This window comes from Salvelinus sp. IW2-2015, unplaced genomic scaffold (assembly GCF_002910315.2).
Source record: "Salvelinus sp. IW2-2015 unplaced genomic scaffold, ASM291031v2 Un_scaffold1604, whole genome shotgun sequence".
Classification (NCBI taxonomy): Eukaryota; Metazoa; Chordata; class Actinopteri; order Salmoniformes; family Salmonidae; genus Salvelinus; species Salvelinus sp. IW2-2015.
Genome location: NW_019943025.1, coordinates 51,656 through 66,032, shown reverse-complemented (window position 1 = coordinate 66,032; position 14,377 = coordinate 51,656).

Here is a 14,377-nt window from a genome sequence, read left to right as displayed (position 1 = left end):
AACCTGACTGCAGAGAGAGAACAGATGCAAACAGAGAAATAAAAAGTTCATATCTAATAAGAGTTTCTACTGTCATGAAGGAAAAAATAATGTTGGCGGGTAGCCTAGTTGTTAGAGCGTTGGACTAGTAACTGGAAAGTTGCAAGATCAAATCCCTGAGCTGACAAGAAAAAAATCTGTCATTCTACCCCTGAAGAAGGCAGTTAACCCACTGTTCCTAGGCTGGCATTGAAAATAAGAATTTGTTCTTAACTGAATTGCCTAGTAAAATAAAAAATAAAATGTATTGGTAGATTGTGAATAATTGCTGTTTGTGTGAACAATGACTTTTGCGTGATTAAGGACGAATAGAATGAAGCCTTAAAACCTTTCTGGGCTAGGAGGCAGTATTTTGAAGTTTGGATGACAAACGTGTCCAAAGTAAACTGCCTGTTCCTCATGCCCCGAAGCTAGGATATGCATATAATTGGTAGATTTGGATAGAAAACTATTTGGATAGAAAACTCTGAAGTTTCTAAAACTGTTAAAATAATGTCTTTGAGTATAACAGAACTGATATGGCAGGCAAAAACCCGAGGACAATCCATCCAGGAAATGGGATTTTTTTGTGAGTGGTTTTCCCATTGACAGCCTATTGACTATATAAAGGGGTTAGGGCCCAGATTGCAGTTCCTATGGCTTCCACTAGATGTCAACAGTCTTTATACATGGTTTCAAAATTGTTTTCTGAAAAACGATGACGAAAAATACCTTTTGGTCAGGGCACTATGGAATCATGCAGTACTGGTGTGTGCGCGTGACTGTGTGCGCTTGACTGTGTGCATGCTCTTCTTTCTTTTTCCTTTCTATTGAATACGCTGTTGTCCGGTTGAAATATTATCGATTATTTAGATAATTGACAACCTGAGGATTAATTATGAACATCGTTTGACATGTTTCGACGAACTTTACCGGTACTATTAGGATGTATTCGTCTGCATGTATTTGTCTGCATCTTTGAGCCAGTGGATTACTGAACAAAACGCGCCAACAAAACTGAGTTTTTGGGATATAAGAGGGACTTTATCGAACAAAATAACCATTTATTGTGTAGCTGGGACCCATGTGATTGCAACCAGATGAAGATCTTCAAAGGTAAGTGATTTATTTTATCTCTATTTCTGACTTTTGTGACTCCTCTACTTGGTTGGAATATGTTTGTATGCTTTTGTAAGCGGGGCGCTGTCCTCAGATAATCACATGGTATGCTTTCGCCGTAAAGCCTTTTTGAAATCTGACAAAGGCTGGATTAATGAATGCATTATGTTTTTTTATAAATTGCCTATATTAATTTGCTAAATAAAGTTGTATGGCAACTACTTCAACTGTAATTCAATCCTTGAACATGACCCTGTGCAATAAATGCTTCCAGTACYCACAATCACCTGACAATATGCATTTGAGCTACAAGGAAATGATTCAGGCACAATCATTGTAGAATAGAGCAGACTGCTGGTAAATGTTAAGTGGTTGAAGCAGAAATGACCAGCTCTGAATAGGTGGTGTGTGCAATCCTGATACCAATCTGGGACAAAGGATTTCATTTATTGTATCATATCTGGGACCAAGGTACAAACTAAGWCAATATTCAGAATAMAGATTCTGARAACACACTYATCCCATCTCCAACTTTTGTTTACACCTAAAACCACYTTGATCTGCTGGACAGACTGATGTTCCTCTGCCCATCCTGTGCTGAAATAGGCCTATATTMCTTCATGTCATGATCAACTAGTAAATAKSTTTTAGKCTAATTGKYGATGAAGGTCATATGTTGGTGGTTTCTTGAAAATGCATGTCATTCTACAGACAGGTAGAAACTACTATAACAAACAATACAAGTTTGAACRGTGATTTATTGTTGATGCTTATTCCAAGGCACAATGATCTAACATAGCGCCACCTGCTGGTGAAACACTTGACCTACAGTGTACAGCAGAGACACCGTACAGCTCACAAACCACTCTGGAGTGCCCGACCCCATCACCATTTATTGGAAATGTGCAGATGCAAATTATATTAATCTTAGCTTTTCATTACAATCAAACAAACTCAGGTAAAAACGAGCTACAACTAGGAAAATAAGTTTTTAACTTTTATCCAACTCGGAATTGTAAATTCGCAACTCTGGCTTCTTTCTAGAGCTACAGCTGAAGATCACTGATGTCATCATGATTTAACCATTTTTTCAGAGTTGCCAGTTGTCTTGAAAGCACCATAAATAAATAATGACAAAGTTTGTTCACAAAATTTAACTGTTCGCAGCAAAACAAGGGGAGTCCAAAAATGTCTTGAATGATGCTGCATAAGTTATATAATATGCCAGGGAGATATATATACTGTAGCTAAGAATTTAATTATAGTCTATGTTGTGTAGTAAGCCGTTAGTAGCCCATGTGCCTCACCCTAATAATTTGGTATATTTTCACCTCTTAATTTCATCTACTGTTCTGACTTGGTCTGACCTGTTTTTGAGAAATGTAATCATCGAATATTGTAAGAGCTTTCATAGTCTGCTTATATGCCCTCTTTATTTATCCTAAGGTTCTGACTTGGTGTACAGGGAAAAAAAAACATCTGTAAAAACGTCCCATGTTCTGAATTCTGTCGCTGTACATTTCATAAGTACTGAACAAATAGTTATATTGACTACGTTGACTATCTGTAAAAACGTCCCATGTTCTGAATTCTGTCGCTGTACATTTCATAAGTACTGAACAAATAGTTATATTGACTACTATGTCATCCCCTTATGCCGTAGATTGTAAATCTTAATTGTCAGTAGAAACCACATTTGTTTAAGCAAGTCAGCCATTTGAGCTATGTTTTTTTTAAAGGCAGTAAATGAGGTTGAATTAACTGTTTTGCTGCCAGACGTGGCTCCGCTGATAGCCAGGTGTAGCAGTGGTAAGGTGTTGAGACTGCTGTTGGGACTCTGCTGTTGGGACAGCTTTATGTAGGCCGTAACAGTTTGTGGGCACCGTTTGTCACTGTTATACTGCAACTGATGTATTGTTTAGTGGTGTTGCTTTTCTGGCATGCCACCCACATTACATTTTTTTTGCCCCATCAAGATTTACCTGCTAAAATCCTCACTGCTCTGAGCCCAGGTCCAGATCAATGGGTGTTTTGAGTAGTTTTAAGGCCAACACCACAATAACAAAAGACTATCTCTTCCAAGTTTAGTAGGACTGCTTATAATATGGTTAGCAGGGATGAGGAATTCCTGACCTATCATAACATGTAGGGCATTGGTCAGCAACCAATGCATGCTACCTGTGCTGTGAAAAATGTCTGTCCTTTTTTGTATTTGGTGGTGAGCTAACATAAATATATGTGCTGTTTTCGCTGTAAAACATTTTAAAAATCGGACAAGTTGGCTGGATTCACAAGATGTGTACCTTTCATATGCTGTATTGGACTTGTTAATGTGTGAAAGTTAAATATTTTAAAAATATATATTTTGAATTTCGCGCCCTGCACTTGAGCTGGCTGTTGTCATAAGTGTACCGACGTCGGGCTTGCAGCCAGAAGAAGTTAAAATAACTACCTTATGATGTTTTTAAAATGCTTACTCTTTGAAATGTTCATTCCCCCACCCCGTTCAACCTGGACACTAGACATCAAACATCATGACAACTTCAAAGACACTATAAAACTATTTTCACACTATAAACCGTGAGAAACAGGAACAGGATGCCCAAACACATGGTCACTTCCTCCCCCCCGCCCCGCCCCACCAGGATGTCCTGACCGGAAGCCCAAATATGGGCATGCACACGTCAGCAGGACATAGGGTCATAAATCAACATTTTGACGTGTGACATCTACTTTATTCTCTCTCACATCATCCAGCTCGCAGTATCACATTATGTGGTTATCTGATATATGAAATACCCATCCAGGCGTTGTAAGATCTGGTGTGAGTCAGCAATGTAGTGCAACCCAGGATTTACACGAAATCACCTGACTGACTAAAAACAAAAACCTTAAAAGGGTGACCAATCACATCATGAGGTACATCAAGGCATAAGCTCCACATTGCTATAAAAGGTCAGCTGCATCTCCACTTGGAGACATAGGACTACACAACTCACTACACAGCTCAGCAGGCAGGCAAAGGTAAGGACGTCTATAAAGTTACTATTAAAGGGCACAAGTCTGAACCACATTCTTGCTGCATGTTTTGATATTACAAATGGGTGTTCTTTCCAAATAGATTTTCAAAAATGAAGTATAAAGAAGTTTAATATCTGTGAATCTTTTGGAAGAGAAAAAAAGACTACATATTAAAACTATTTTATTCAAATCCTTCTATAATATGTTTATTGTAATAAGTGTCTAATGGATACATGTCATTTGTAAATATAGGCATTATGATGTAGGAGTTAAGCACATTCCTAAAACAGGACTAATATGGACTTAAATATATAATACACATTCTGCACTTTATTGTAACCTTGTTTTGAGGCTATACAGTGTTTGTTCACATTTACATTGTTTACAAACAGAGTAAAACTTGCAGCGTTGCAGAGGCAGTTGCAATGTGTTCTGTGTGGTGCATATGTTGGATTTATCGAACATATGTGTCAAACTGTATGCGTTGACGGCTTGACAGAAATGGTTGGAAAACGTTAATGTTGAACCTTTTTTTGCACACATCAAATCAAAGTTTATTTGTCACGTGAGCCGAATACATTTCACCTTACAGTGAAATGCTTACTTACAGGTTCTAACCAATAGTGCAAAAAAGGTATTAGGTGATCAAAAGGTAGGTGAACAATAGGTAAGTAAAGAAATAAAAACAACAGTAAAAAGACAGTGAAAAATAACAGTAGGGAGGCAATATACAGTTGTGAGGCTATTTACAGGCACCGGTTAGTCGGGCTGATTTAGATAGTATGTACATGTAGATATGGTTAAACTGACTATGCATATATGATAAACAAAGAGCAGCAGTAGCGTAAAATACGGGTTGGAGGGTGGTGGGAGACAATGCAGATAGCCCGGTTAGCACATTGGCTAACCGGGCTATCTGGTTGGTCGGGCCAATTGAGGTAGTATGTACATGAATGTATAGTTAAAGTGACTATGCATATATGATATATATCCAGATGACATTTCTAGATGATGCTGCATGCCAATTTGTGCGATTCTGTCACGTTCCTGACCGGTTTTCTGTTATTTTGTATGTGTTAGTTGGTCAGGGCGTGAGTTTGGGTGGGCAGTCTATGTTATGTGTTTCTATGTTGGTTAAGGGTGACCTGATATGGTTCTCAATTAGAGGCAGGTGGTTTTCATTTCCTCTGATTGAGAGCCATATTAAGGTAGGTGTTTTCACATTGGTTGTTGTGGGTGGTTGTCTCCTGTGTCTGTGTTGATCGCGCCACACGGGACTGTTTAGGTTTGTTTGTCAGTTCGTTCTTTTGTGTAGTCATTTCTCCTGTTCGTGTGTTCTTCGTTTTATGTAAGTTCGCATGTCCAGGTCTGTCTACTCCGTTTTGTTATTTTGTTAGTTATTCAAGTATAGTTCGTTTTGTGTCTTGTTAAATAAATTCATTATGTCCTATGACAACGCTGCGTTTTGGTCAAATCCCTGAATACCGTTACAGATTCACCGTCGGTGTTATCAAGGCGCTCAGGAAGTGTAGGCTGTATTGAAATAATGACAGTCAAATTGAAAATCGTTCAGCAAAATAATTAGGATTCCTATCATCTTAATAATCAAGATGTAGATTACATATCACATTTTAGTGTTCGAAACTTGGCTGCATGGGCTTGCTCTTAATGCGACTCCGTGCAGCCAATGGCAAGGTTGCTTTAGTAAAATGCTGTGTTGTTTTACTGGTAGGTTGTCAGGAAAACAGGCAACATGTAGTCATTTCTGTGTTCCCCTCTAAATTGCCTACACCTTCCCCACATGCCTAAATTCAACACAACTGGTCTTCCAGTTCGGTTAAATCAAAAACAGGACCAGGGTTGCCTACCCCTTCCCTACATGAACGCCAATTCAAACAACATTAGTGCGCTAAGTGTTGCATGTATATTTTTGTTTTGCTTTTACATTTGTTTTTATCATGCAATTCAGAGTTCCATTGTGTTCTGCAGTGTGAATGAATTAAATTTGTTTTAATGTGCAATATCTAAAAATAATATTGGACAAACAACTAGTCATGTCTGAAATATGTCATTGTAATTTTAGCCATGCATTTTCGACAAGCCTCAGCATACCCATACGATTACTTGATTCCTTGTCATCAGGACATCATATAAGGTGGACAAGGCTCCCTTGCTCACAGTATGAGAGGGTCAACAATGTTACGATAATGGCCTTTAACTTCTCCCATGTCTTTTTAGCTATCGTACACAGAATTTAGGTAGAGAAGGAAGGCAGGGGCTCAAGTGTATACAATCAAAATTGCACCATCAGAAGGCTGCTATCAGGCCATGTTGTACAATGTTCTTAGGATTTGAAGTGGAGCTCCTATTGCATAGAGAGATGCTGACGCCATTTCAGATTCGTGAAATTGTACTTAACATACTAAGCTTAACATACGGTACATCTTTACTCTTAAATGCCTCCAGCTTTGAATAGCTATTAATGCTATCACACACTGAGGAATCAGTCTTACTGTCACTCCCTGACCTTAGTATTCTTTGTTTTCTTTATTATTTTGGTTAGGTCAGGGTGTGACATGGGTGATGTATGCGCTTTTGGCACTGTCTAGGGGTTGTATATATTTATGGGGGTGTTTACTATCTAGGTGTTTATGTATGTCTATGGTTGCCTAGATTGGTTCTCAATTAGAGGCAGCTGTTTATCGTTGTCTCTGATTGGGAACCATATTTAGGCAGCCATCTTCTTTGGGTATTTCGTGGGTTATTGTCTGTCTAGTTGCCTGTGTCTGCACTTTTGTATGATAGCTTCACGTTCGTTTTGTTATTTTGTATAGTTTGTTTAGTGTTCATCTTCATAAATAAGTAGATGTATTCATATCACGCTGCGCCTTGGTCTCCTCCATTCAACGAACGTGACACTTACCTTACGATGACATTGCAAGTCAAGATATTGTTCTTCCGTTAAAGCCAAGAGATCATACGTTACGTGGTCACCATCCAACCCTGCCTATGATAAGTAGCCTTATACCTGTAGCTATGTGGTATATTCATTATGTAGCATGCCTACCAGCAACATCTCTCAGCATATATGTAGGACGGTACACTCTATTCAACCATGAACTTTTAGAGCCGTAGGGAAAGCAGGCTTGAGGTCAACCCCATTCCAGTATGTTAGTCCTCATGGTGTTAGCTTGGACAACAGCCTGCACACCCTGTGGCTCTCCAGGAACAGGGTTACTGACCAATGCCCTACATGCTATGACAGGTCAGGAATTCCTCATCCCTACTAACCATATTATAAGCAGTCCTACTAAACTTGGAAGACATAGTCTCTTGTTATTGTGGTGTTGGCCTTAAAACTACTCAAAACACCCATTGATCTGGACCTGGGCTCAGAGCAGTGAGGATTTTAGCAGGTAAGGTGTTGGGACTGCTGTTGGGACTCTGCTTTTGGGACAGCTTTATGGGGCAAAAAAAATAATAATGTGGGTGGCATGCCAGAAAAGCAACAACACTAAACAATACATCAATTGCAGTATAACGGTGACAAACGGTGCCCACAAACTGTTACAGCCTACATAAAGCTGTCCCAAAAGCAGAGTCCCAACAGCAGTCCCAACACCTTACCACTGCTACACCTGGCTATCAGCGGAGCCACGTCTGGCAGCAAAGCAGTTAATTCAAACTCATTTACTGCCTTTAAAAAAACATAGCTCATATGGCTGACTTGCTTAAACAAATGTGGTTTCTACTGACAATTAAGATTTTACATTTTACAATCGGTTTACAATCGGTACAATCGATTTTACAATCGGCATAAGGGGATGACAAGCAGATAAGAGGTTAATGAGCGAGCTAGGATGGACGTAGTCAATATAACTATTTGTTCAGTACTTTTGAATTGTACAGCGACAGAATTCAGAACATGGGACATTTTTACAGACATTTTTTTTCTCCCTGTACACCAAGTCAGAACCTTACGATAAATAAAGGGGGCATATAAGCAGACTACGAAAGCTCTTACAATATTAGATGATTACATTTCTCAAAAACAGGTCAGACCAAGTCAGAAGAGTAGATGAAATTAAGAGGTGAAAATATACCAAATTATTAGGGTGAGGCACATGGGCTACTAACAGCTTACTACACAACATAGACTATAATTAAATTCTTAGCTACAGTATATATATATCTTCCTGGCATATTATATAACTTATGCAGCATCATTCAAGACATTTTTGGACTCCCCTTGTTGCGATGCGCTCAGTTAAATTTTGTGTGCAAATTTTGTAAACAAATATTGTCATTAAAGTCTTGCATTTGCTGGATTTATGGTGCTTTCAAGACAACTGGGAACTCTGAAAAAATTGTTAAATCATGATGACATCAGTGATCTTCAGCTAGTAGCTCTAGAAAGAGGCCAGTGTTGCAAATTTACAATTCCGAGTTGGATAAAGTTCAAAACTTATTTTCCCAGTTGTAGCTAGTTTTTACCTGAGTTTGTTTGATTGTAATGAAAAGCTAAGATTAATACAATTTGTATCTGCACATTGCCAATAAATGGTGATGGGGTCGGGCACTCCAGAGTGGTTTGTGAGCTGTACGGTGTCTCTGCTGTACACTGTAGGTCAAGTGTTTCACCAGCAGGTGCCGCTATGTTACATCATTGTGCCTTGGAATAAGCATCAACAATAAATCACYGTTCAAACTTGTATTGTTTGTTATAGTAGTTTCTACCTGTCTGTAGAATGAAATGCATTTTTAAGAAACCACCAACATATGACCTTCATCRMCAATTAGMCTAAAASMTATTTACTAGTTGATCATGACATGAAGKAATATAGGCCTATTTCAGCACAGGATGGGCAGAGGAACATCAGTCTGTCCAGCAGATCAARGTGGTTTTAGGTGTAAACAAAAGTTGGAGATGGGATRAGTGTGTTYTCAGAATCTKTATTCTGAATATTGWCTTAGTTTGTACCTTGGTCCCAGATATGATACAACAAATGTCATCCTTTGTCCCAGATTGGTATCAGGATTGCACATACTACCTATTCAGGGCTGGTCATTTCTGCTTCAACCACTTAACATTTACCAGCAGTCTGCTCTATTCTACAATGATTGTGCCTGAATCATTTCCTTGTAGCTCAAATGCATATTGTCAGGTGATTGTGTGTACTGGAAGCATTTATTGCACAGGGTCATGTTCAAGGATTGAATTACAGTTGAAGTAGTTGCCATACAACTTTATTTAGCAAATTAATATAGGCAATTTATAAAAAAACATAATACATTCATTAATGACACTCACCTATTCTGACCAAATAACTATTCATACACGTTACTAAAAAATACATGTTGTATAGGAAATGATAGATACACTAGTTCTTAATGCAATCGCCGTGTTAGAATTCTAAAAATAACTTCATTACGACATAAGGCTTACGTTATGGCGAGAGAGTGCCCAAAACCTGGGCGCAAAACTAAACGAGACTGAGAGTACACATGTTCGACAGATATATGAAATAGCATCATAAAATGGGTCCTACTTTTGATGATCTTCCATCAGAATGTTGTACAAGGGGTCCTTTGTCGTGAACAATCGTTGTTTGGTTTTAGAACGTCCTCTTCTCCAGTCACTTTGCTAGCGCGAAGCTCTCCTTCCTGAACAAAGGCACACAACGCAACACGCCTAACGTCCCGAATAAATTTCAATAATCTAATAAAACTATATTGAAAAAACATACTTTACGATGATATTGTCACATTTATCAAATAAAATCAAAGCCGGAGATATTAGTGGTCTATAACGACAGCTTTTCAGAAGGCAATCCCAGGTCCCTCCTCGCGCTTTCCAGAAAACAGGAAATGGGTGACACGTCATGCCAAGAGCTTTTATTCCACCTCAGACCAAGATAAACACTCCATTTCTTCTCTCACTGCCTCTTGACATCTAGTGGAAGGTGTATGACGTGCATGTATACTAATACATATCAAGCCCATTTATAGGCATATAGGCCCTAGAACAGAGCATCGTTTTCAGATTTTCCACTTCCTGATCAGGAAGTTTGCTGCAAAATGAGTTCTGTTTCACTCAGAGATATAATTCAAACGATTTTAGAAACTAGAGAGTGTTTTCTATCCAATAGTGATAATAATATGCATATTGTACAAGCAAGAATTGAGTACGAGGACGTTTGAAATGGGCACCTTTTATCCATCTACTCAATACTGCCCCTGCAGCCATAAAAAGTTAAAAGGCATTTGAAGTAACCGGTAATCGCTGCCAAAGGTGCTTCAACAAATTACTGAGTAAAGGGTCTGAGTACTTATAGTGGCAAGAAAAAGTATGTGAACCATTTGGAATTGTCACGACTTCCACCAAAGTCGGCTCCTCTCCTTGTTCGGGCGGCGTTCGGCCGTCGACGTCACCGGCTTTCTAGCCATCGCCGCTCCATTTTTCATTTATCCATTTGTTTTGTCTTGTTCCCTGCACACCTGGGTTACATTCCCCAATCACACTGCATGTATTTATTCCTCTGTTCCCCGTCATGTCTTTGTGTGAGATTGTTTGAATGTTACGTGTGTTCGCATCAGGCTGGCTTGCGCCGGGTATATGGTTCTGACCCGTGCGTTTTGTTTATTTTGTACCAGTGGCGTTATCACTTTTCCCGTGGGAAATTAAATAAAGTGCACCTGTTATCACCTATCTATGCTCTCCTGCACCTGACTTCCTTCAACCAGTTGCGCGCCCCCCTTACAGGAATTACCTGGATTTCTGCATAAATTGGTCATAAAATGTGATCTGATCTTCATCTAAGCCACAACAATAGACAAACACAGTGTGCTTAAACTAATGACACACAAATTATTGTATTCAATATTTTTTGGCAAGAAAAATACATAATTAAAAACATTCCCCGTGTAGGTCGGAAAAACATATGGAAGAGAAGAATTGTCACTGAATTACCACAGTGAATTATTGTAATTGTAACAGGTGCTTAACTGGTGGCAGTGAAGTCAAACGCAGGAGAGCATAACTAGGCATTTGCCGGAACAGTTTATTGCAAAATAAATATACCAAATATGGGTACAAAACCCGAAGCACACCAGAACAGAACGTGCACAAGCGCTACATACAAACGATAACTCACAAACAAACATGGGGGAACAGAGGGTTAAATAATGAACATGTAATTGGGGTATAGAAACCAGGTGTGTAAAAACAAAGACAAAACAAATGGAAAATGAAAAGTGGATCGGCGATGGCTAGAAGACCGGTGACGTCGACCTCCGAACGCCGCCCGAACAAGGAGAGGAGGCGACTTCGGCTGAAGTCGTGACAGTAATGAATGTTTGTGTTAATTAATCCCATAAGGGATGGGTTGCCAATTGGCGATTTGACACAAATACAATTTCATTCATAAAATGTAATTTGTTCCATCCACTCCAAGCTGTCACAGTTTCCATGGAACTGTGAGGTTGTATTACAGCCTGTAAATGCATGGAAGCCTGACAAAGCCAAACTCACATTCCAAGCTTCTCGTAGATGGTGTTGATGAAAATCTCAGATAGAAGAACAGATCAGCAAGGAGGACAATGATGTCTGTATCCAGTGTTGGAATGATAATGGTCTGTGCACCCTTTTGAAAGAAGTCTTTAAGATGAAGGCATACTCATGCGTCTGCCTCTTCATGGTCTCATTCCAGCGTTGATGTCAGAGAGCCCTTTGAAACCTCAGACTCATCAGTTGTAGCATAGATCTATTTTCCATCTTCAGATTCATTGGCACACACCTTCTGTGTCGACATTTTGAAAAGCTCCTGTTTGTTATTAGTTTTTCTGAGAAAGTCAGAACATTTACATGGAAGCTTGGTTGTGTCCCCAAATTTCTTTCAGGTGCCTTTTCCTTGCTTCCCTCTCGCTGATTTTTTTTTAGATATCTTCTTTCTATGTGTCCCACACAATATCGATTATATTGTACGTTTTCAACTGGTGTTCTACCCAAGGCAGTAAGACACTGCTGCCATATTTGCCTAATGTGGAAACTGGGTGGGTAGGCAAGAAATGGACAATGACAGTTCTGTCAGTGGTGTTTCCTTTATTTAGGAAGTTACCTGTAGATAATATCATTGTTAATTTGCTTAGCCTGTCTAGGCCACGGGTGCCGCTAGCGGCACTCCTCCCACATTCCACTGAAAAGGCAGAGCGGCAAATTAAAAAAAAACATTTTTTAAAAATATTTAACTTTCACACATTAACAAGTCCAATACAGCATATGAAAAGGTACACATCTTGTGAATCAAGCCAACATGTCCGATTTTTAAAATGTTTTACAGGGAAGACAAAATATGTAAATCTATTACACCACTTTTCTACCTCCATCAGTGTTTTACTCCATCACCAGCTATCACTAATTCGACCAAATAAAGATATATATATAGCCACTAACCAAGAAACAACTTCATAAGATGACAGTCTGATAACATATTTATTGTATAGCATATGTTTGTTTTTTGAAAATGTGCATATTTTATGGATATAAATCATAAATTACATTTCAGCCTACAATCAGAAATTGCACGAAAGCAGCCATAACATTTACAGACACCAACGTCAAATAAACGGAATTAACTCATCATAAAATCATATCTGAGAAATACATTACTGTGCAGAGCAATTGAAAGACAAGGCATTCTGTGATTCCAGACAATATTTCAGATTTAATTTAAATGTTTCTTTATAGCGAAAACCAAAATGTGAGCGCTAAATTAGCATAGCACGCCAGGCCAGAACCAGCTGGCGCCACGACCAGTTCACATGCACACCGATATAGAAATAGCATTATAAAATTTGCGATCTTACTTTTTGCTGAAAATTTCATCAGAATGTTGATCAAGATGTCCTTAGTCCAGATGAGTCGTTCATTACATTCAGAATGTACCTTTCCCACTTCATTAGGCATGGGTACTAGTCGGTTGGCACGGATCTCTCCAAGAAACAACGGCACACGACGGAACACGGCAAAACTCCCGAAAAAAATTCAATAATCTGATTAAAACTATATTGAAAAAACATACATTACGATGATATGTCTCATTTATCAAATCAAATCCGAGCCGGAGATAGTTGACATCCGAACGCGCAGCAAAACAAAAACAACTCTCTTCAAAGTCGCGCCACTTCAGACTTCCGGAAAAAATGGACGGTCACGTCCAAAAGAAATAGGTCTTATTTCACGTTCAGAACAAGATAAACACAAAAATTCTCCTCTGACGTCCTCTTGACACCAGAGGAAGACGTTATGAGGTGTGTTTCGGGTCATAGGTTGGGCATGCACCAGTGTATAGCAGAGCGTCTGAGCGAGCATAGGACATCTTGCATTCTACTTCCTGCTCAGGGAAGTCTGCAAAATGATTCTTGGGGTGTTACCACTCAGAGAAGAAAATCAACCGTTGTTTTAGAAACACTGAGAGGTTTTTTCTATCCAGAACTTGGTACTAAACATACTGAAAACTACCTGCGCTATATTAGTACTAGCAAGAATTGAGTACGAGGCCGTTTACAAAATCATACCGATTTTTTCACAAAAGTTGAAATAATCACACCCTCTGATGTCCTCCAACAGGTTAACTCCTTATAGCTGTCAAGCCCGCGCGACCGCCGGTACACCTCATTAAGACAACATCAGCCACATGGGCTTTCACAGGGCGCGAAACTATTCAAAATCTATTTTTTTTTTAATATTTAACTTTCAACCATTAATCAAGTACCCAATACAGCATTTGAAAGAATAAACTCTTGTCAAATCCAGCACATGTCCGATTTTTTAAGAAATAATTTTACAGAGAAAACCACGCACATATATTATATTGTTAGCTCAACCCACCAAATGAGAAGAAAGACAGAACATTATTTCACCAGGCACAAGTAGGATGGACAAGTAGCCATGCTAACACACGCCAACCTATTACTAACTAAAACCACCTAAATATACTTAGGGGAAACAAAACTTACCTCAGATGACAGTCCTATACACATGTTTACACCAATAATCTCAGTTGTTTTTTTTCAAAAAATAAATTGCATATTTTAAGCTATAAATCAGTTTTACAATTACTAGGCTTTCTACCATCAATGCTTACAGGTCAGAAATTCGCACGGAGTAGCCCAGGAAAAATACAGACACCAACGTCACACTACTAATTATCAAACTTGC